Consider the following 23,788-nt stretch of genomic DNA (forward strand, 5'->3'; position numbering starts at 1 on the left):
CACATCTTCCTCCGATGTCCTTCTATTCCCACCACAGAGTCCGTCTGTCAGAAGACAAGAAAAATTACCAAGAGTTTTCCACACTCATATACACTGCTCAACACTTTATAATCAGAGTATAGCATCAAGTCAGGGAAACTCCTGGGATATTCATCTGGTCAGTCAAGTAGCAGAGGGGGTTGTTACCAACATGTGCACTAGATGGGCAACAATGAGATGACCTCCAAAACAGGAATGGTTTTACAGGTGGAGGCCACTGACATTTTCCCTACTCATCTTTTCTGAGTGTTTGTCACTAGTTTTGCATTTGGCTGGGGTCAGTGTCACTACTGGTAGCATGAGGCCATACCTGGACCCTATAGAGGTTGCACAGGCAGTCCAACTCCTCCAGGATGGCACATCAATACCTCCCATTGCCAGAAGGTTTGCTGTGTCTCCCAGCACAGTCTCAGGAGCATGGAGGAGATTCCAGGAGACAGGCAGTTACTCTAGGAGAGCTGGACAGGTCCGTAGATGGTCCTTAACCCATCAGCAGGACCGGTATCTGCTCCTTTGTGCAATCAGGAACAGGATGAGGACTGCCAGAGCCCTACAAAATGACCTCCAGCAGGACACTGGTGTGAATGTCTCTGACCAAACAATCAGAAACAGACTTCATGAGGGTGGCCTGAGGGCCGACGTCCCCTAGTGGGCCCTGTGCTCACTGCCCGGCACTGTGGAGCTCGATTGGCATTTGTCATTGAACACCAGAATTGGCAGCTCCACCACTGGCACCCTGTGCTTTTCACAGATGAGAGCAGGTTCACCCTGAGCACATGTGACAGACGTGAAAGGGTCTGGAGAAGCCGTGGTGAAAGCTGAGCTGGCTGTAACATCGTTCAGCATGACCGGTTGGGTGGTGGGTCAGTGATGGTCTGGGGAGGCGTATCCATGGAGGGACGCACACACCTCTACAAGCTAGACCAGGGGTGGGCAAACTTTTTGACTCGAGGGCCGCAATGGGTTCATATATTGGACCCGGGGGACGGACCAAGAGTAGATGGACGGTGTGTATGTGTGAATTAATATAAACTCAATTTAAATTTCAATGCAGATATGCCAGCGTGCCCCCTTTCAATGCAGATATGCCAGGGGGCCCCCTTACAATGCAGATGTGCCAGCGTGCCCCCTTTCAATTCAGATATGCCAGGGGGCCCCCTTTCAATGCAGATATGCCAGGGCCCCCTTTCAATGCAGATATGCCAGTTGGCCCCATGTCAATGCAGATATGCCAGCGTGCCCCCTTTCAATGCAGATATGTCAGTGTGCCCCCTTTCAATGCAGATATGCCAGCGTGCCCCCTTTCAATGCAGATATGCCAGCCTGCCCCCTTTCAATGCAGATATGCCAGGGCCCCCTTTCAATGCAGATACGCCAGTTGGCCCCATTTCAATGCAGATATGCCAGTTGGCCCCATTTCAATGCAGATATGCCAGTTGGCCCCCTTTCAATGCAGATATGCCAGTTGGCCCCATTTCAATGCAGATATGCCAGTTGGCCCCCTTTCAATGCAGATACGCCAGTTGGCCCCCTTTCAATGCAGATACGCCAGTTGGCCCCCTTTCAATGCAGATACGCCAGTTGGCCCCATTTCAATGCAGATATGCCAGCGTGCCCCCTTTCAATGCAGATATGCCAGCGTGCCCCCTTTCAATGCAGATATGCCAGGGCCCCCTTTCAATGCAGATATGCCAGGGCCCCCCCCCCCCCCCACGCGAGACCAGTGCACTTACCTCAGGCAGTGCTTCTCTTCAGTCCCCCGATGTCTTCTCGAGTCCTCAGTCCTCCCACCTCCTCCTCGGCCAATGGCATGGGATTTGCCTTTCAGCCAATCAGGAAGCGGGAGGACCCGCTTCCTGATTGGCCAGGAGGAGGATTCGTGTGACAATAGCGGATTTTCATTCGCTATTGTCACACAAAGGACGGGCACAGAGCAGTGCGCCCCGGCCGCCACTGCCCAAGTTCCCAGGGCGGCCCGGTACCGTTTGATCCACTGTACCGGTCCGCGGCCCAGGGGTCGGGGAACACTGCGCGCTCCACGGACTGGAATAAAAAGGTCCGCCGGGCCGTAGTTTGCCCATTCCTGAGCTAGACAATGACACCCTGACTGCCATTAGGTATTGGGATGAAATCCTTGGACCCATTGTCAGACTATATGCTGGTGCAGTGGGTCCTGGGTTCCTCCTGGTGGACAACAATGCCCGGCCTTATGTGGCGAGAGTATGCAGCCAGTTCCTGGAGGATGGAGGAATTGATACCATTGAATGGCCCCCACGCTTGCCTGACCTGAATCCAATAGAACCACAAATCCTCTTTAACTTTGTCCATCATCCCAACCTCTTCCCTGAACTGCTGATCACCCCTCACATACGTCTCTTCTTCCTCTTTAACCTCATCTTTTATATCTATCAGATTTTCATTCTAAACAAACAAAATAGCAGGGAATGGTTTCTTTAAAATGTGAGCACAAATAACCTTATACCTAAAAGTGGAATATATTTTCATACAGTCAGATCACTTTTACGATCTCTACTTCCATCTTTACCTACCTGATGATGGTGGGGGATGGTGTGATCTTCCTGTGTGGAATCCCGGGAATACAGAGGACGGGGACATCTCTCTGGTGGGTTCCCATTACTGGATCCATCTGTAGGAAACACACACACTGACTGAATACATTGTTTCTCCGTACTGCTCTCTCTTTTACAATAAAGTCTCCTCTTACCCGGTGATGTGAGGGGCGGCTGATTCTCCATCATGAAGTCCTTGTAGAGATCCTTGTGTCCTTCTAAGAATCTTCTGAGAATCCTCCGCACCTCTCTGGTCAGGTCTGTGTTTTATTAATAGAGATAAGAGTGATGTCATGTGATCTCTCCTCACCTCTCCGATCAGGTCTGTGCTTTTTTAATAGAAATAAGAGCGATATCATGAGAGACGCGAGAGAAAGAAAGGTGGCAGCATTGGGTAGTGGGGGACAACAGTGTCAGTGGGGGTTGTGGAATATAGGTGAGCAGTGTGGGAAGGGGGGTGAGGAGAAGGGAACAACAGTGTTGGATGAGGAATGATAAGTAGGGAACAGGGGTGATAGATGGGGGTGAGTAATGGGGGACAGCAGTGTTAGATGGGGGACAGCGGTATTAGATGGGGGTGAGGAGCGGGGCACAGTGGTGTTAAATGGGGGGGTGAGGAATGGGGGACATCGGTGTTAGATGTCGGTGAGGAATGGGGGACAGTGGTGTTAGATGGGGGTGAGTAGTGGGGGCCCAGTTGGTGTTGGGGCAGAGGACGGGATTAATGTTAGTAGTGATGAGGGAGGAAAGCTGCTGAATATTTCCAGAGGTGAGTGTCGGAGTCACCTCGAGCTCTGCCTCTTCCCCAGATAGATTATGAGTACCTCGGCTCTGCCTGGTGAGGGCGCTACAGGAGAGCTGGAGGAAGTTTTGCTGCTCATCCTACTTATGTGATTTCACCGGGGACTGAAATCTGATTCTCAGTGTTTTTGTTCCTCTGTTTCTGTTCCTCCGGCATAAAAATGGAAGGAGAACATTTTCTTTATGTAATTAAAGATTATATATAGAAAATAATATCTTATTACCTCCTCTGCTGCCACTTCAAGCTACATCTCCTCTCTTCTTCCTCCCGCCTCGCTTCTGAAATTCCTATTTATATCTGACATCACTTCCTCTGTGGAACTACATCACTTCCTGTCAGTATTTTACATCTCTTCCTGTTTGTACCTCATCACTTCCTGTCTGTGCGTTCCATCTGGGAGAAGTCAGGTCACCGCCTTGTGGACCATATTGTAAGGTGACCAGATTTTTAAAATGAAATCCGGGGACATATTTGTTTTTTTTGGGCAAATGGTAAACTATTTTATAAGCATATTTCCTTGAAATGATCTATGCAGTGTATGTGGGATGTGTTTATGGAATGATTGTATGATATTTATGTTATTTCTCACATTTCGTCCATGAGATAGAAAAGAAATACGGCAGAGTCGCAATGTGCAAATAGTGGTGAAACACCCTATATAATAATAAAATGTAAAATATGCACATAAATTTTACTATGTATTGTGATTATATATGGGGGAGGGGGGGTCACCACTATTTGCACATTGCAGCTCTGCGATATTTCTTACCTTTTGCAGAGAGGGTGACACCATCACTACTATATTGTAATAAATTGGTTGATTTGCACAGGATATTCATTTATAGGTTTTACCATTATAAGTCCATTTGTAGAATTTTATAGATGAAGTGTAGGGCAGTGCAGCATTTTTTGTTGTTTATTGTTGCACGTTAGATGAGGGAACCGATAACAAGATTCTCTTATTGCTTTTCAGATTTTTTTACTTGCATGGTAGTTGTTTTACTTGATTTGTTATGTCCCCTGTATGCTGGTGGTCAGTGTGCCCCCTGTATGCTGGTGGTCGGTGTGCCCCCTGTATGCTGGCGGTCAGTGTGCCCCCTGTATGCTGGCGGTCAGTGTGCCCCCTGTATGCTGGTGGTCAATGTACCCCTGTATGCTGGTGGTCAGTGTTCCCCCTGTATGCTTGTGGTCAGTGTACCCCCTGTATGCTGGTGGTCAGTGTGCCCCCTGTATGCTGGTGGTCAGTGTGCCCCCTGTATGCTGGTGGTCAGTGTACCCCTGTATGCTGGTGGTCAGTGTGCCCCCTGTATGCTGGTGGTCAGTGTGCTCCCTGTATGCTGGTGGTCGGTGTGCTCCCTGTATGCTGGTGGTCAGTGTGCCCCCTGTATGCTGGTGCTACGTGCAGGGTGTGGGAGGATTCTACATGCAGGAGGATGCTATGTGCAGGAGAATGCCACGTGCAGGGTGCAGGAGGATGCCAGGTGCAAGGTTCAGGAGGATGCCACATGCAGGGTTCAGGAAGATGCCACGTGCAGGGTTCAGGAAGATGCCACATGCAGGGTTCAGGAAGATGCCACATGCAGGATTCAGGAGGATGCCACGTACAGAGGGCAAGGCTATTACCTATTCTTTTTTCTACTGTATGTAATCACGGTATGCATATAATTATTTTTGTGTGTGTATGTTTTGTCAGTATATGTGTGAATATTATTTTCTGTGTGTGGGTGTGTCTGTGTAAAGTCACTCACACCCAGCCTGTATAAAACATATACACCTCACATCACCTCACCACCAGAGATACACTACAGGAGATGGTGAGAGACTGCAGATACATTATTACAGGAGACTGCAGACATGGTACAGAAGATGGTCAGAGACTGCAGATATGGTACAGGAGATGGTCAGAGTCTTCAAACATGGTACAGGAGATGGTCAGAGACTGCAGACATGGTACAGGAGATGGTCAGAGATTGCATATATGATACAGGAGATGGTCAGAGACTGAAGACATGGTACAGGAGATGGTGAGAGACTGCAGATATGATATAGGAGATGGCCAGAGACCGCAGACATGGTACAGGAGATGGCCAGAGACTGCAGATATGATATAGGAGAGGGCCAGAGACTGCAGACATGGTACAGGAGATGGTCAGAGACTGCAGACATGGTACAGGAGATGGCCAGAGACTGCAGACATGATATAGGAGAGGGCCAGAAACTGCAGACATGGTACAGGAGATGGTCATAGACTGCAGACATGGTACAGGAGATGGTCCGGGACTGCAGATATGATACAGGAGATGGTTGGAGTCTGAAGACATTGTACAGGAGATGGTCAGAGATTACAGACATGATGCAGGAGATGGTCAGAGCCTGCAGATATGATACAGGAGATGGTCATAGAATGAACACATGGTACAGGAGATGGCCAGAGATTGCAGACATGGTACAGGAGATGGCCAGAGACTACAGACATGGTACAGGAGATGGCCAGAGACTGCAGACATAGTACAGGAGATGGTCAGAGAATGAAGACATGGTACAGGAGATGGCCAGAGATTGTAGACATGGTACAGGAGATGGCCAGAGACTCCAGACATGGTACAGGAGATGGTCAGAGATTGCAGACATGATACAAGAGATGGTCAGAGACTGAGATTACAGCTGAACCCGGTGTAAAAGTGTATAGTATCGCAGTGCTGCTCCACTCTATTTAATCCAGCTCTGCAAGATCAAGTCAGTAATCCTCCTTTGAAAGTACAACCAAGTGACAGAAGACAGCAGAACATCCAATTTCCAAAATAAAAATTGTCTTACAAACAGTTAACTGCTGAAGATTAGTGGAGGACAGTAAACAGTTAATGGGTCTCTGAAGCTTCTAGCCTGAACCAGCAGTAAATCCTCCAACAAAACATAAAAAACCATGCAGCACACACAGAGCTCCGGCTAAATAGCTGAACAGAAGCTTTTCTTTAAAGCCCGTAGCGTGTGCAACACACTCAAAAGACTCCACCCGGTGCATAAAAAAGTGCACACACACAAAGTGAGAACACAAAAAAGCACAGGGTGTGCGAAAACGTATGGTCTTCCCTCCGAAGAGGTAGGACCCGAAACCTCGATCCCCCGGGGCGCAAGACTCCTGACAGGGATTTAAGGTACTTGTGGTCAGTTGGCCGAAACCAAACTGACCCCGTTCTTCAGGGGGACTGCCGAAACAGCCCACCCCAAGTACTAAGTGGAGCTCCCCCGAAGGGAGACCCCATGAGAGAGAGTGGACTAAGCCAAAAGGCCATATTCACCCCCTCCCAAGACTCAAGGCTGGGCCCGAGGACCCACACACTCCAGCCGTGCAAATAAAGAAAAAAGGTGAAAGTGCAGGTGACAAACTCCAAAGAAAAGGACAAACAAACAAAAAGGTGGGGAAGGGGAAGTGGGGAAAGTGCAATGGTGCCATGTGAGGAACCAAGGCAGGCCTTCCAGCCGGAATAAAAAATTCCTCTGGTGCAAGCCAAAAGGCCTGTCCCAAGAGGCAGGTGTGAAAAAGGTGTGCATAGTGCAGTGACCAATAGCTGAACAGAAGCTGAAATGGGTAACGGCCATGTGTCCCTGGTTTTGGAGAATGCTGCTGCAGGGTCTTCTTATCAGTGTATCAGGCAATGTGCAGCTCAAGTTAGGGAGATAAAAAAAAAGGTAAGGAGTGAGGGGAGAGGAGGCTGATTGGTGACCTCACACTGCCTGAACACCTAGATATCTGGAAGACACTGCAGCCGACCAGCATTACATGTAACAGTGCTTGCTCTAATTGTAGTCATACCTTCTTGCATCTCCCTTCTGGTGCCCTCATTCAGCCCGGCTCCCAGCCAAATGTGGCGGGCTGGAGAGGGGCGGGGGGGGAGGAGTGTTATACTGCCTGCTGACTGGCTGTGGATGGAAGGGAGGAGGAGCTCCACATTTCAGCCCGCCCATCCCCGACATCAGAGCTTCGATTTGACAGCTCTGCTCCACTCACTCTCACTGACACTGTGCTGGATGGATGGTCACACTGCTGAATGTACTGCTAGGCTGTCAGCAATAGGTACACCGCCCCTGAATCCGGGGACAGAATCGGGAACACACGTAGTCCGGGCACAGTGTCCTCATTCCGGGATCTGTTCCCGAAAACCGGGGACGTCTGGTCACCCTACCATATTGGGATTTTTGTACTTAGCGTACTTGCGGTGATTGTAGGCGTATTTGTTCCTCGCAGCAAAACAGTTGAGTTCTCTCGGTGATGTTTTGGTTATTTGCTCTAACAGGTAACTTTTCAGGACTGGCCTTCAGGGTGTTCTCCCTTCATCTTCTTCCCAACAGTATCAGTATTTCTTGCTAGAAAACTACTTAGAACCCCCAAACATTATACAATTTTTTTTTATTTTAACAGAGACCAAAGAGAAAAAAATGGCGGTCATTGCAATTTGTTATGTCACACGGTATTTGCACAGCGGTTTTGCAAACGCAATTTTTTAGGGGAAAAATAGACTTTAATCATTCCCCAAATGGACGTACCCATACGTCTTTGGGGTTCAGTGGTAATAGCGGGGTGGTGGGTGCACCTACAGGCATCATCCCGGTATCATTTTGTTCAGTTGGTGATTCTGAACAAGGCAGAAGTGATCTGAGTGGATAATTAGCTACTCAATCACTTCTGCGGGTGATGGAAGGAGGTTCCACCCCCTTCCCAACGCCTCTCCCGGGCTCTCCGGTCCCATCGCGGAGGTCGGGAGCGATGTGACCAGCGGTGATGGCTGCCCTGTACACAGAGATAGGACCTGACTTCATTCCCCTCGCTCTGTAACCCTGGAGACCAGGAGCGGCGAGTATTCCCCACTTCCGGTTCTGCCCCTTTGTTTACCTGGCCACCAATCTCAGTCTGATCGGCTGCAGGGGGACCAGAGGAGAGATTTGGAGCTCTAATAGACCCCCGATCTCCCCATAAAGAGGACCTGTCATGCCCTATTCCTATTACAAGGGATGTTTACATTCCTTTTATTAGGAATATAAGTGATCAAAAAAAAAAAAATGTAAAGGGAAAGTGTAAAAAAAGGAAATTAATAGAAAAAATTTAATAAAATAAACAATTAAAAAATAAATAAATAAAGCGCCCCCGTCCCTGTGTACTTGCACACAGCAGTGAACGCATATGTACGTCACGCCCACATATGTAAACGGCGTTCAAACCACACATGTGAGACATCACCGCGAACGTTAATTCATTTTTTTTTAATTGGTGAAACTGTTTTTTTTTGGTAAAAAAAGCGTTTGAAAATGGCTGCGCAAATACCGTGTGACATAATAAGTTGCAACGACCACTATTTTATTCCCTAGGGTCTCTGTTGCAAAAAAAATATATAATGTTTGGAGGTTCTAAGTAATTTTCTAGCAATAAATTATGATTTTTACATGTAGGAGAGGAGTGCCAGAATAGACTAGGTATGGAAGTGGTTAAAATTGCGCACGCTCGTGGAATTGCGACAAAGTACGGTACTTAAAAATATCCACAGGCGATGCTTAAAAAGCCTTCACAGGTTACCTTTTTGGAGTTACAGAGGAGTTCTAGCGCTAGTATTACACATGTGTGGTGCGATTACCGTTTACTTAAGCATGTGTGACTTACGTATGCGTTCACTTCTGCGCACAAGCACCGAGCAGGGATGGGGTCTCTTCAAATTTTTTCTTCTATTTTTTACTTTTTATTTTTGCTCTGTCCCTTTTAATTTGTTTTTTTTTTTTTAATCACTTTTTTTCCTATTATAAAGAATGTAACCATACCTTGTAATAGAAATAAGGACGACAGGTCCTCTTTATGGAGACATCTGAGGTCAAAAAGACCCCAAACCTCTTCTTTAACTTTAAAAGCAAAAGATAAAAAAAAATGATTTACTTCCAGCCTGGACCAGAAGTGACGTCATGACGTCGCTCCGGTCCTCCAAGGCCATAGAGGCGATGAAAGAGTATCCACTCTTTGATCGTCTATGAGAGCAGCCAGCCGCACCATCCGATCGTTTTCCAGGCAAAACCGGGAAGCCCAAAAAACATCGGCAAGCGGCAGGAGGGGGAGGAACATCCCTTCCCACTGCTTCGGAAAGCTCATGATCCGCTCGGAATGGTTTCATGAGAAAGCCAGCCGCCAGCTGGAAAAAACAATACAATGATAGCTTCAGCCATAACCCTGGTAAACCACAACATATACAATGAGGACACCAACAATGGGGTCCACTGACACAAATGATAGGGCCCAATTAATCCCACTAACACCAATGATGGGGCACTATTCCTCCCAATGAAACCAAAGATGGGGCATTGTTTTTTTTTCCACTGACGGGACCCTATCTACTCCCAATGGCCACAGTCCAGCCCCCCATGAATTATGAAGTAAACTGGCTCTTTTGTTTAGAAAGTTTGGAGAATCCCCTAGTCTAGAAGAACACTACTATGAGCTCCAGAACTCTCATGCAGAAGTAAAAAAATTGGGTGACCCTTGGACTAAAGAGTCCGAGCCTGGTAAAAGAGAGTTTGAAGTTTCTCTTGGGGAACAAAAACTCTGGCCTGAGGTGTGTTTCGGATGAGACCCAGATATTCCTAGCCATGAGTTGGTTCCAGTACTGAGATCTGAAGGTTCAGGACCCAGTTGCACCTTGGCAATGTCAGGACAGTTCTAGCTATGCTGTCTGCCAGAACCTGAGCGATTGGAGGTCTTCCAGATTTCCCACAATGGGAATGCCCTAAGAGTACAGAAAGGCTAGCCCTGGGGACAGCACCTGGGTGAACACTCAAAGTGACTACTCCCTACTTCTGAGTAGGATTCCTGAGCCTCCAGTTCAGTGCCAACCTGATTTTCAGTGCCAGGTGACCTGGACTGTCCAAAGAAGGGACTAAATTATCCCACCATGTCACAATGTTGTGCTTTTGGGTCTGTAGTGAAATTGGGCAAATGGAGCTGTCTACAACAGTGGTCTCCAAACTGCGGCCCTTTAATTGATTTTACCTGGCCCTTGGAGCACTATTTCATCCAATGAGACAGACAATGTGGCATAATCAGTGGTGGGATTCAAAAATTTTAGTAACCAGTTCCGACTTTCAATGCACAGTGACCAGCGTGCCCCCTTTCAATGCACAGTAACCAGCGTGCCCCCTTTCAATGCACAGTGACCAGCGTGCCCCCTTTCAATGCACAGTGACCAGCATGTCCCTTTCAAAACAGTGACCAGCGTGCCCCCTTCAAAACAGTGACCAGCATGCCCCCTTTCAATGCAGTGACCAGCGTGCCCCCTTTCAATGCAGTGACCAGCCTGCCCCCTTCAAAACAGTGACCAGCGTGCCCCCTTCAATGCAGTGACCAGCATGCCCCCTTTCAATGCAGAGACCAGCGTGCCCCCTTTCAATGCAGAGACCAGCGTGCCCCCTTTCAATGCAGAGACCAGCGTGCCCACTTCAATGCAGAGACCAGCGTGCCCCCTTCAATGCAGAGACCAGCGTGCCCCCTTCAATGCAGAGACCAGAGTGCCCCCTTCATTGCAGAGACCAGCGTGCCCCCTTTCAATGTAGAGACCAGCATGTCCCCTTTCAATGCAAAGACCAGCATGCCCCCTTTCAATGCAGAGACCAGCGTTCCCCCTTCAATGCAGAGATCATTGTGCCCCCTTTCAATGCAGAGACCAGAGTGCCCCCTTTTAATGCAGAGCAAACAGCATGCCCCCTTTCAATGCAGAGTGAACAGCGTGCCAACCATCCCCCCCCCCCCCAATACCAGTGCACTTACCTGTAGCGGCGGCTTCTCCTCAGTCCCCCGGCGTCTCCTCGAGTCCTCAGTCCTCCCGCCTCCTCCTCGGCCAATGACATGGGGTTAGCCTTTCGGCCAATCAGGAAGCGGGTCTCAAGCTAGGAGGAGGATCCGTGTGACAATAGCAAATTTTCATTCGCTATTTTCACACAATGGGTGGGCACAGGGCGCACTGCTCTGCCCCCCGGGTCCACCCTTTGCTGGAGCCAAGTTGTAATAGGCGGGGACTGGGAGGCAGCAGCCTGGAGGAGAAAGGGGGTGAAGTCACTGGTTGCTAGATGCTAAGCGTCTCTAGCCTAGCAACCAGTGCAGTGTGTGGGCTCTGGCCGCCTCCCCACAGAGAGAGAGCACCGCCGACGCGGCCACAGGCAGGGACAGAGGCAGAGAGAGCCAGAGCGGATAATACAGATGGTCACAGTAAGGCGGTTCGGCGAACTTCCAAATGTTTAGTAACCGGTTCTGTGGAACTGGTGCGAACCGGCTGATTCCCACCACTGGGTATCATAATTCCTCCCACTGACATCAATGATGGGCAGAATTCATCCTAATGTCACCAACCAAGGGTGCACATTTCCTCCCACTGACACCAACAATGGGGAACAATTCCTCTCACTGACATCAATGATGGGGCACAATTACTTCCACTGACACCAATGATGGGGCACAATTCCTCCCATTGGACCAACGATGGGGCACAATTTCTCCCTTTGGCACCAATGATGGGGCAGAATTCCTCCCAATGTCACCAAGATGGGGCAGAATTCCTCCCACTGGCACCAACGATGGGGCAAAATTTTCGCATTGGCACCAACGACGGGGCAGAATTCTTTCCACTGACACCAACAATGGGGCACAATTTCTCCCACTGACACCAACAATGGGGCACAATTCCTCCCATTGATGAACACTCAAAGTGCAAAAGAGAAGACGAACCAGAGAAGCTGAAGACCCACAGCAAAGGGGAAGAATTGCTGGTGCGCCAGAAAAACAGCAACATTCAAGTATCCATCCTTGATGTCCACAGCGTTTAGAAAGTCTCATTGATTATATAAGTATTTGCAGGAAGTGTTAGATAAGCGAAATTCTGTATATGATATTGTGCTGACTCTGGATCACGTTCTATTTCTTCTGGGTTATGTAGATTTTCCACAACAGATCATGACCAGGTAGTGGCTATTACGAGATCACTTTTTTTACAGTGAGGGAAAAAAGTATTTGATCCCCTGCTGACTTTGTACGTTGGCCCACTGACAAAAAAAGATCAGACTATAATTTTAATGGTCGATTTATTTTACCAGTGAAAGACAGAATAACAACAAAAATATTGTCTTTCAAAAAAGTTATCAATTGATTTGCATTTTAACGAGTGAAAACATGACTTGGTACTTGGTGGCAAAACCCTTGTTGGTAATCCCAGAGTTCAGACGTTTCTTGTAGTTGGCCACCAGGTTTGCACACATCTCAGCAGGGATTTTGTCCCACTCCTCTTTGCAGATTCTATCCAAGTCATTAAGGTTTTGAGGCTGACGTTTGGTAACTTGAACCTTCAGCTCCCTCCATATATTTTCTATGGGATTAGGATCTGGAGACTGGGGCCTGTACATGTGCTTTCTTGAGCAGGGGGGCCTTGCGGATGCTGCAGGATTTCAGCCCTTCACGTCGTAGTGTGTTACCAATTGTTTTCTTGGTGACTATGGTCCCAGCTGCCTTGAGATCATTGGCAAGCTTCTCCTGTGTAGTTCTGGGCTGATTGCTCACGTTCTCATGATCATTAAAACTCCACGAGGTGAGATCTTGCATGGAGCCGTAGACTGAGGGAGATTGACAGTTATTTTGTGTGTCTTCTATTTGTGAATAATCGCACCAACTGTTATCATCCTCTCACCAAGCTGCTTGGCGATGATCTTGTAGTCCATCCCAGCCTTGTGTAGGTCTACAATCTTGTCCCTGACATCCTTGGACTTCTTTGGTTTTTGCCATGGTGGAGAGATTGGAATCTGATTGCTTCTATGGACAGCTGTCTTTTATACAGGTAACAAGCTGAGATTAGGAGCATTCCCTTTAAGAGAGTGCTCCTAATCTCAGCTCATTACCTGTATAGAAAACACCTGGGAGCCAGAAATCTTTCTGATTGATAAGGGATCAAATACTTATTTCACTGATTAAAATTCAAATCAATTTATAACTTTTTTAAAATGCTTTTTCTGGATATTTTTGTTGTTATGCTGTCTCTCACTGTTAAAATAAACAGACCATTAAAATTATAGACTGATCATTTCTTTGTCAGTGTGCAAACTTATAAAATCAGCAGGGGATCAAATACTTTTTTCCCTCACTGTAGCCCGTAAGCCTCACGTTGGCTTTCACCCAGTCCTGCTACTCTCGGAGACTGGATCTGGGAAATGGATAAACGAATGTTTGAGAAATATACTCATGCTCAACGTAATGCCTCCCGGAATTTTGAAAAAGAGTTGAAAATAATGGAAGGATGCATCACATTCCAAATTTTAATTTTAATTCTAACTCTAACATATAATAAAGGTTGGGTATGTTCTCTCTTATTGGTGGAGCTGGACAGGTCAGGGACAACCTTGTTTTTAGTGCCAGGTGACCTGGACTGTCCACAGAACGGACCGAATTTTCCCACAATGACACGATGTTGTGTTGTTGGGGACTGGGATGGAACTGGGCAAATGGAGATATGTAGAGCAGTGATCTCCAAACTGTGGCCCAGGGGCCAGATTCCCTTTGCGTGTGTAGCACAATTCCCAGCCACGGTGCTGGATATGGGTCCCCCTGGGTCACCGGTAGCAACAACAGCACATTTAAGCATGTTTCTCCAAGTGTGAGCACTGAGACAAGAACCAGTCCAGTATCTTTGGGTTTTTAGATTTATTTAGGAACTTGGACGGGAGAAGGGATGAGTGGGATACTCCTGCAACTGAACTATGCACAATCTGGCGGGGACTCTGAAAAAACGCTGACTTGACGCTGGTTAACGCTGGATTGACTCTGTGACTTTGCCTTTGACTAAGGAAGTCCTTTCTAGCTCCCTGAGGTACTCTTGCCTGAGGTAGCTATTTGTACACCTTTGCTTTACTGCTGAACGCTTCAGGGCCCATACTGGCACCCCTTTTACTTCCCTATCTTCAGGGTTTGGACACTTGGCACCCCCCTTTCACTCCCACAACTATTGGTGAGCTGGCTCCTGGATCCCCTTGACCTTCTGGAGTGGTCCCCTCTCTTAGGCAGACCCCTGGGCAGATCTTAAGTACTCACAATACTGTTTTTCCTGAAGGCCTCTGCCCAGCAGCTCCACTCAGTCAGCAACACTCTGGATCCCTCTCTGCAGCGCAGCTCAACTTCCGGTCCCCTAGGGCCTAGGCTGACTGCCTGGACCACCTTCACTCTCTGACAGGAGGAGAGAAAGCCGTCACCTCCTCCTGGGACTGATGCTCCCGCCAAAAGACGCTCTGTCACATGCTCCCTCAGGATTTATTTCCAATCCCAGGGTGCACTGCGGCAAACTCCACCCACTGAGACAGTTATAAACCCTGGTGTGCTATTAGCAAGGTTTCCTCCACCGTCCAACAAGATCCCTTATTGGACACAGTGGGGAGACTCCCCAGACTCAACAGACACACCTGGAAACATGTGACAGACTAGCTGAGAATTCAGGCCCCCCTGATAAGCAGACAGGGCCATATATGTTTTACCTAGCACCTACCTAGGAGGGTGCTACACGTGCTTTTATCTGGCCTTTGAGGCACGATTTCTCCCACTGACATGAATGATGGGGGGAGAATTTCTCCCAATGACACCAGTGATGGGGCACAATTCCTTCCATTGGCACCAACAATGGGGCACAATTCCTCCCATTGGAACCAACAATGGGGCATAATTCCTCCCATTGGCACCAATGATGGGGCACTGCGTTATATTAACCACTTAACGACCGGCGCACGACGATCTACGTCGGCGCTCAGCCCCGGCCAGGCAAACTGACGTAGGCCTACGTCAGCACTTTTTGCCGGCCCTGTGCGCGCTCCCGCGCCCCGCCGCCGCCGCCGATGACTCAATTGGGTTCAGAACCGATCAGTCATCAGGTCCAGGCCAATCATTTTTGGTCTGGACCTGTTGATTGGTCCTGCCCAATCAGATCATCCTCTAAGCCTGTGAAATGTAAACACAGGCTTAGAGGAGATGTGCCCTCCCCCCACAACGGTCTTTTTGGATCCAGCGTGAGAGGAGAGCACATCTTACTGTGAGTAATTGCACCAAGCACATCACACACAGCTAGATAGGCACATTTCACCCCCGATCGCCCCCCCAATTAACCCCTACAGCACCTGACACAACACACACTATATACAGCATATAGCATATACCTATATACCTGTATAAGTGTGATTTGTGAACAGGTGTAGCCCTTGCGACCCCCCCCTTTTCCACTCAAATTACCCCCCACCCCCCCCTAATAAAGATTTAACCCACTGATCCCCCCTGAACCCCCCCTGATCACCGCCGTTAACCCCTACACCCTCTGTCACATCAGCACTAATACAAACGCAATATACGGTGTTATTGTATTTTTGTATTAGTGTCATTGTGATCAGAATTAGCGCAGGCGACTAAGTTTCTGTCCCAAGAAGGTTTAGGGTCCCCGCCACCCGCCCAATAAAGATTTAAGCCCCTGACCCCCCCCTGATCACCCCTACACCCCCTGCCATAACACACACCGTATACAGTATATAGCATTTTGCTATATACCCGTATAAGTGTGATTTGTGGTCAGGTCTAGCGCTTGCGACCCCCCCTTTTTCCACTTGAATTACCCGCCACCCCCCCTAATAAAGATTTGAGCCCCTGATCCCCTCCTGATCACCGCTAGTTAACCCCTACACCCTCTGTCACATCAGCACTAATACAAACGTAATATACCGTGTTTTTGTATTTTTGTATTAGTGTGATTGTGATCAGAATTAGCGCAGGCGACTAAGTTTGTGTCCCAAGGAGGTTTAGGGTCCCCCCCACCCGCCCAATAAAGATTTAATCCCCTGATCCCCCCCTGATCACCCCTACACCCCCTGCCACAACGCACACTGTATACAGTATATAGCATTTTCTATATACCCGTATAAGTGTGACTTGTGACCAGGTTTAGCGCTTGCCACCGTTCCTTTTATCCTTAGGATACCCGCCAGTCCCTTCCAATAAAGATTTAAACCCCTGATCCCCCCCTGATCACATCCCGTTAACCCCTACACCCTCTGTCACATTAGCACTAATACACACATAATATACTGTTTTTACTGTATTTTGTATTGGTGTCATTGTGACTTGAGGTTGTGCTAGCGAGCTAGTTTCTTTCCCAAAGGAGGTTTAGGGTCCCCGCCACCCCCCCCCCAGATCCCCAGCGCATAGTTTAGAAATAACCCCTTGATTGCCACACACACACGCACGCACGCACATACACTTCCATTTCTAGTATAGTGTTTGAACAGATCAATATCTGATCTGATCAGAACTATACTAGCGCCCCCATAGTTTAGGGTTCCCAAAACGCAGTGTTTGCACGATCAGCACTGATTCCTGCCAGCACCTGCGTTTAACCCTTTCACCCAGGTAAGTGTAGTAATCAACAGATTACTGTCACTTACAAAAAAACACAAGACACAAAACCGCTGTGTTAGCAGAGTCAGGCCTGATCCCTGCTAGCATTAGCAGTTTTTTTGGTAGCGCTTGAAATAATCTTCGACAACCAGGTGCTTTTATTACCTGTGAGTCGCATCACTGTACGGGTAAATTTAGTTACCAAAATGTCTAAACGTTCGTACAGTGATGAAGCTATTTATAGTATAATGACCATGTCAGGTGAGAGCGATGGGGAAGCCTCACCGGCAGAATCAGGGTCAGTATACGAACCAGATGACAGCAGCGGCTCCCTGACAGATAGCTCCGACGACAGATGGGTCCCTGTTAGACCCAGGCGTACCCGACCCCATTCTGGTGTTGTTGAGATGCAGGAATCGCAGGGTGCTCGTATGGAGCAGAGTGTGGGTACTAGTGCCGCTCATCCTTCTGGCGACCTGGCAAGCGCCAGCGGCCTAGTACACCCTGGACCTAGTACAACCAGCACTGCAGTAAGACCTGGTGACGTGGCGAGTCCCCTAAGTGCAGTTGAAGCTGGTGCGGTGGCTAGCACAAGTAGTGGCCCGCAGCCACCGCGTATTCGAAGACAGGCCCGTAGAGCCCATAGTGCCCTCCCTGATGCGCTGGCATTTCCTAATTGGCAACCCACTGATACTACAGCGCCAGTACTTCCCCCATTCACCGCCCAACCTGGAATCCACGTGGAGACAGCTGGTTTTACGCCCCTGAACTTTTTTGAGCTGTTCTTCACGGAAGATCTTTTCAGATCTATTGTGGATCAATCAAATTTATATGCTCAACAATTTATCGCCGCCAACCCAAATTCGCCCCTTGCCAGACAATTCGGCTGGAAACCTTTAACGGTTTCCGAATTTAAGATCTTTCTGGGCCTTTCCCTCCACATGGGCATAACTAAACAGAGTGAATTGCGGCTATATTGGTCCACTAGCCCACTTCACCATATGGCATGTACTCTGCCTCCATGTCCAGGGCGAGATATGAGCAAATTCTGCGATTTATGCATTTCAGCGACAATGAAATCTGTCGTCCTCGGGGAGACCCTGCATACGATCGGCTCCACAAAATTCGGCCCCTCATAGACCACTTCAATCAGCGGTTTGCAGCCTTGTTTACCCCCGAACAAGTTGTCTGCGTTGACGAGTCCCTGATTAAATTTACTGGCCGCCTTGCTATGAAACAGTACCTCCCCAGCAAGCGTGCCAGATACGGGGTCAAACTGTATAAATTGTGTGACAGGGCCACAGGCTATACAGTTAGTTTCCGGGTCTATGAGGGAAAAGATAGCTGTGTGGAGCCCCCCAACTGCCCAGACTACATAGGGAGCAGCGGTAAGATCGTTTGGGACTTGGTGTCACCCTTATCCGGAAAGGGGTACCATTTGTACGTGGACAACTTTTATACAAGCGTGCCACTATTTAGTCACCTGCTCGAATTACAAATTGGCGCATGTGGCACCGTGCGACCTAATCGCCGGGGCTTCCCCCAACGGCTTGTAGATTCCCGTCTTAGTCGGGGGGCGAGAGCCTGCTTGAAAACGGACAAATTGCTTGCGGTGAAGTGGAAGGATACACGGGATGTTTATGTTCTGTCCTCCCTTCAAGCAGACACGACAATCCAAATCACTACGGCAACTGGCGTTGTGGAGAAACCCCTCTGTGTCCACGAATATAACCTTAACATGGGAGGGGTGGACCTTAACGACCAGATTTTGGCGCCGTATTTAGTTGCCCGTAAAGCCAGACGCTGGTACAAAAAAGTGTCTGTTTATTTATTCCAATTGGCGATGCTGAACGCCTTTGTCCTATACAGGGCGTCAGAACGAACTGGATCTTTCCGGGAATTCCAGGAAGAGATCATCCTTGCCTACCTGTACCCAGGAGGCATGCCTGCCCAACTTCCCCTTCCAGATGCAGTGAGCCGGCTGCATGAGAGGCATTTTCCTTATGCCCTCCCGAGTACCCCTACCCAAAGATGGCCCCAAAGAAGATGTCGTGTCTGTCGCAGGCGCGGATTTAGGCGTGACACCCGTTATTATTGTCCCAAATGTCCTGACCAACCTGGTCTCTGCATCGGGGAATGTTTTGAGCGCTACCATACACTAGTGGAGTATTAGTGTAGGGTACAGCACGACACAGTGTAGGGCACACAAACACAGGGTCTCGAAGGATGTTGGATGTCCATCGACATTTTGAGAGACCCAAGCTGGAAGAGAAGATCGCAGAAGATCGCAGTCCCAAATCAAGACATGAAGAAACAGTTAGAAAGAAAAATAAAAGGATCCAAAAACTGTTGTTGTGTCAGTCATTTTATATGTCCTTCTACTCTTCTTACTGTACATTTAAATGTCCTTTGTTTGTTTTTTCATTCTTTTGTGACCTGTTTCTCCTGCAGGTACTCGTCGGCTACCACGCATTGATTTTATATATTCTGACACAAACAGTGTTTGCGCTCAGCATATATAGATACCTTTGCTGATAGCAGCTGTGGTGATTTTCTGATTTCAGCACTGCAGTTAAAATCCTATTTTGGTATACGTGGATAGCGCCGTGTATACCCATCATTAAATTCAGTGGGTGGTTGTTTGGGCGGTTAATGATGAGAATCCAAAAACTTTTGTTGTTGTCAGTCATTTTATATGTCCTACTCTTCCTAATGTACTTTTTTTTAATGTACTTTGTTTTTTCATTCTTTTGTGACCTGTTTCTCTTGCAGGTACTCGTCGGCTACCACGCATTGATTTTATATATTCTGACACAAACAGTGTTTGCGCTCAGCATATATGGATACCTTTGCTGATAGCAGCTGTGGTGATTTTCTGATTTCAGCACTGCAGTTAAAATCCTATTTTGGTATACGTGGATAGTGCCGTGTATACCCATCATTAAATTCAGTGGGTGGTTGTTTGGGCGGTTAATGATGAGTAATACTACGCATTATTCCTGTGCTGATTTCTGATAGGTTCTCTTTTTTTCCGTTCAGCCCACAGGCTGCATGAAAAAAAAAAAAACCTATATGCCAAACAAGGACCAGCAATGTACTGGTACGTTGCTGGACTTTGAGTGGTTATACCAGGATGATGCCTGCAGATTTAGGCATCATCTTGGTATCGTTTTTTACAGCCAGCGGTCGGCTTACATGTAAAAGCAATCCTAGCAGGTAATTGGCCGCTAGACTGCTTTTACATGCAGTGGGAGGGGCCTCCCCCCCCCCCCACCGCCGCCTTCCGCAGCCTTCCGTGGTTTTTCTCGGGCTCTCCTGTCCCACCGGTTAACCCGAGAGTGCAGCCGGTGGTTCAATTGTCTAACCATAGAGCTAATTGGAGATGAGAATGGCTCCAATCATCTCTATGGCCTAAGATGCCGGAGGCTACGAGCATTTCATGACTTCTGTTTCGCCAGAAATAAGCAGGGCCATTGGGAAATTGGGAAAGTATTTTATCACACCAATTTTGGTGTGGTCAGATGCGTTAAGGTCAGAGGAGAGATCTAGAGTCTAAAAGACCCCAATTTTTTTAAAAAAGAGTACCTGTCACCACAGATTGCTATCATGGGGGATATTTAAATTCACTGTGATAACAATAAAAATGATTTAAAAAAAAAAAAATGAAAGGAAAGGTGTCAAAATAACATAAAAAAGCAAAAGAAAAAAGAAAAAAAAAAAAAAATTGAGCCCCCCCCCTTTCCTCCGGTGCTTGCGCGCAATGGCGCACGCAAGCGGTGGTCTAGTGTCATATGTAAACCGCAATTGCAGCATGCATGTGAGGTATCGCCGCGATCGCCAGATCGAGTGCAGTAATTCTTGCAGTAGACCTCCTCTGTAAGTCTAACGTGGTAACCTGTAGAGACTTTTAAAGGTTTTTAAAAATGTACGTATGTTTTTGCCGCTGCGCAGGCATGCGCAATTTTTAAAGCATGTCATGTTAGGTGTCTATGAACTCGGCATAAGATCATCTTTTAAATTTTACCAAAAAAATTGGAATTATATAGTGTATTTGTGCAATAAATTAAAAAAAAAATTATTTTTTTCGCAAAAATTGCGTTTGGAAAATCTGTGCGCAAATACCGTGTGACAAAAAAATTTGCAACATCCACCATTTTATTCTATAGGGCCTCTGCTTTAAAAAAATATATAATGTTTGGGGGTTCAAAGTAATTTTCTAGTAAAAAAAAAATATTTTTTCATGTAAACAAAAAGGCACAGAAAAGGCTTGATTTTCAAGTGGTTAGAAGAGTGGGTGATGTGTGGCTAAGATTGAGCATAAAATGCCGGGACAGTTCAAACACCCCCCAAATGACCCCTTTTTGAAAAGTAGACACCCAAAGCTTTTTTCTGAGAGGCATGGTGAGTCCATGGAGTATTTTATATTTTGCCACAAGTTTCGGGAAAATTATTATTATTTTTTTTGTTGTTGTTTTTTTACAGAAAGTTGTCACTAAATGATATATTGCTCATGCATGCCATGGGAATATGTGAAATGACACCCCAAAATACATTCTTTTGCTTCTCCTGAGTACAGGGATACCCCATGTGTGAGACTTTTTGGGAGCCTAGCTGTGTACGCGACCCCGACAACCAGTCCACATCTTCAGGTTTTCTAATGGCGTAAATTGCTGATTTTACCCCTGACTACCTGTCAGAGTTTCAGAGGCCCTGAAATTTCAAGATAGCACAAAACCCCCCCAAATGACCCCATTTTGCAAAGTAGACACTCCAAGCTACTGGCTGAGAAGCATGGTGAGTCCATGGAATAGTTTATATTTTGCCACAAGTTTCGGGAAAAATTTTTTTTTTTATTTTTTTATTTTTTTTTTACACAAAGTTGTCAGTAAATGATATATTGCTCACACATGCCATGGGTTTATGTGAAATGACACCCCAAAATACATTCTGCTGCTTCTCCTGAGTACAATGATACCCCATGTGTGAGACTTTTTGCCAGTCTAGCCGCGTACAGGACCCGGAAAACCAATGCGCACCTTTTGGCTTTCCAAGGGCGTAAATTGTTGATCTCACTCCTTACTACCTATCACACTTTTGAAGTCCATAAAAAGCCAAGATGGCACAAAACCCCCCCCCAAATTACCCCATTTTGCAAAGTAGACACTCCAATCTATTTGCTGAGAGGCATGGTGAGTATTTTGCAGCTCTAATTTTTTTTGGAAAATGAAGAAAAAACAGGAAAATGCATTTTTTTTCCTCTTTTTTCAATTTCCAAAGCTTTGTGACAAAAAGTGAGATCTGCAAAATACTCAACATGCCTCTCTGCAAATAGCTCAGGTTGTCTACTTTCCGAAAAGGGGTCATTTGGGGGGGGGTTGTGCTGTCTTGGCATTTCATGGCCTCCAAAACTGTGATAGGTAGTCAGGAGTGAAATCAACAATTTACGCCCTTGGAAAGCCTGAAAGTGGAGGTTGGTTTTCGGGGTCCTGTACTCGGCTAGACGGCAAAAAAGTCTCACACATGGGGTATCCCTGTACTCAGGAGAAGCAGCAGAATGTATTTTGGGGTGTCATTTCACATATACCCATGGCATGTGTGAGCAATATATCATTTACTGACAACTTTGTGTAAAAAAAACAAAAAAAAAATAATAATAATATATTTCCCGGAACTTGTGGCAAAATATAAAATATTCCATGGACTCACCATGCCTCTCAGCAAATAGCTTGGGGTGTCTACTTTCCAAAATGGTGTCATTTGGGGGGGTTTTGTGCTATCTTGGAATTTTAGGGCCTCCGAAACTGTGATAGGTAGTCAGGAGTGAAATCAACAATTTACGCCCTTGGAAAGCCTGAAAGTGGAGGTTGGTTTTCGGGGTCCTGTACTCGGCTAGACGGCAAAAAAGTCTCACACATGGGGTATCCCTGTACTCAGGAGAAGCAGCAGAATGTATTTTGGGGTGTCATTTCACATATACCCATGGCATGTGTGAGCAATATATCATTTACTGACAACTTTGTGTAAAAAAAAAAAATATATATATATATATATATATTTCCCGGAACTTGTGGCAAAATATAAAATATTCCATGGACTCACCATGCCTCTCAGCAAATAGCTTGGGGTGTCTACTTTCCAAAATGGGGTCATTTGGGGGGGTTTTGTGCTATCTTGGAATTTTAGGGCCTCCGAAACTGTGATAGGTAGTCAGGAGTGAAATCAACAATTTACGCCCTTGGAAAGCCTGAAAGTGGAGGTTGGTTTTCGGGGTCCTGTACTCGGCTAGACTGCAAAAAAGTCTCACACATGGGGTATCCCTGTACTCAGGAGAAGCAGCAGAATGTATTTTGGGGTGTCAGTTCACATATACCCATGGCATGTGTGAGCAATATATCATTTACTGACAACTTTGTGTAAAAAAAAAAAAAATATATATATATATATATATATATTTCCCGGAACTTGTGGCAAAATATAAAATATTCCATGGACTCACCATGCCTCTCAGCAAATAGCTTGGGGTGTCTACTTTCCAAAATGGGGTCATTTGGGGGGGTTTTGTGCTATCTTGGAATTTTAGGGCCTGCGAAACTGTGACAGGTAGTGCAGAGATGACATGAACAATTTACGCCATTAGAAAACCTGAGAGTGTTGATTGGCTTTTGCGGTCCTGTACACAGCTAGGCTCCCAAAAAGTCTCACACATGGGGTATCCCCATACTCAGGAGAAGCAGCAGAATGTATTTTGGGGTGTCATTCCACATATACCCATGTCATGTGTGAGAAATTTATCTTTTAGTGACAACGTTGTGTAAAAAAAAAAAATTTAAAAAAAAAATTGTAATTTTCACAAAACTTGTGGCAAAATATAAAATATTCCATGGACTCACCATGCCTCTCAGCAAACAGCTTGGGGTGTCTACTTTCCAAAATGGGGTCATTTGG

The 23,788-nt window shown here is 46.9% G+C and overlaps 1 long non-coding RNA gene across 1 annotated transcript; it reads right to left on the reverse strand.

Moving 5' to 3' along the window:
• Window positions 1–2,360: 2,360 nt before the first annotated feature.
• Window positions 2,361–2,900, reverse strand: LOC309557346. Its single transcript, XR_014225386.1, has 3 exons — window positions 2,765–2,900; window positions 2,589–2,686; window positions 2,361–2,460 (listed from the first exon to the last, which is right to left on the reverse strand). It is a non-coding gene; the product is annotated as an uncharacterized lncRNA (long non-coding RNA).
• Between the last annotated feature and the right edge of the window lie 20,888 nt (window positions 2,901–23,788).

This window comes from Pelophylax lessonae (genome assembly GCF_965119305.1).
Source record: "Pelophylax lessonae genome assembly, chromosome: 1".
In the NCBI taxonomy this organism is placed as follows: domain Eukaryota; kingdom Metazoa; phylum Chordata; class Amphibia; order Anura; family Ranidae; genus Pelophylax; species Pelophylax lessonae.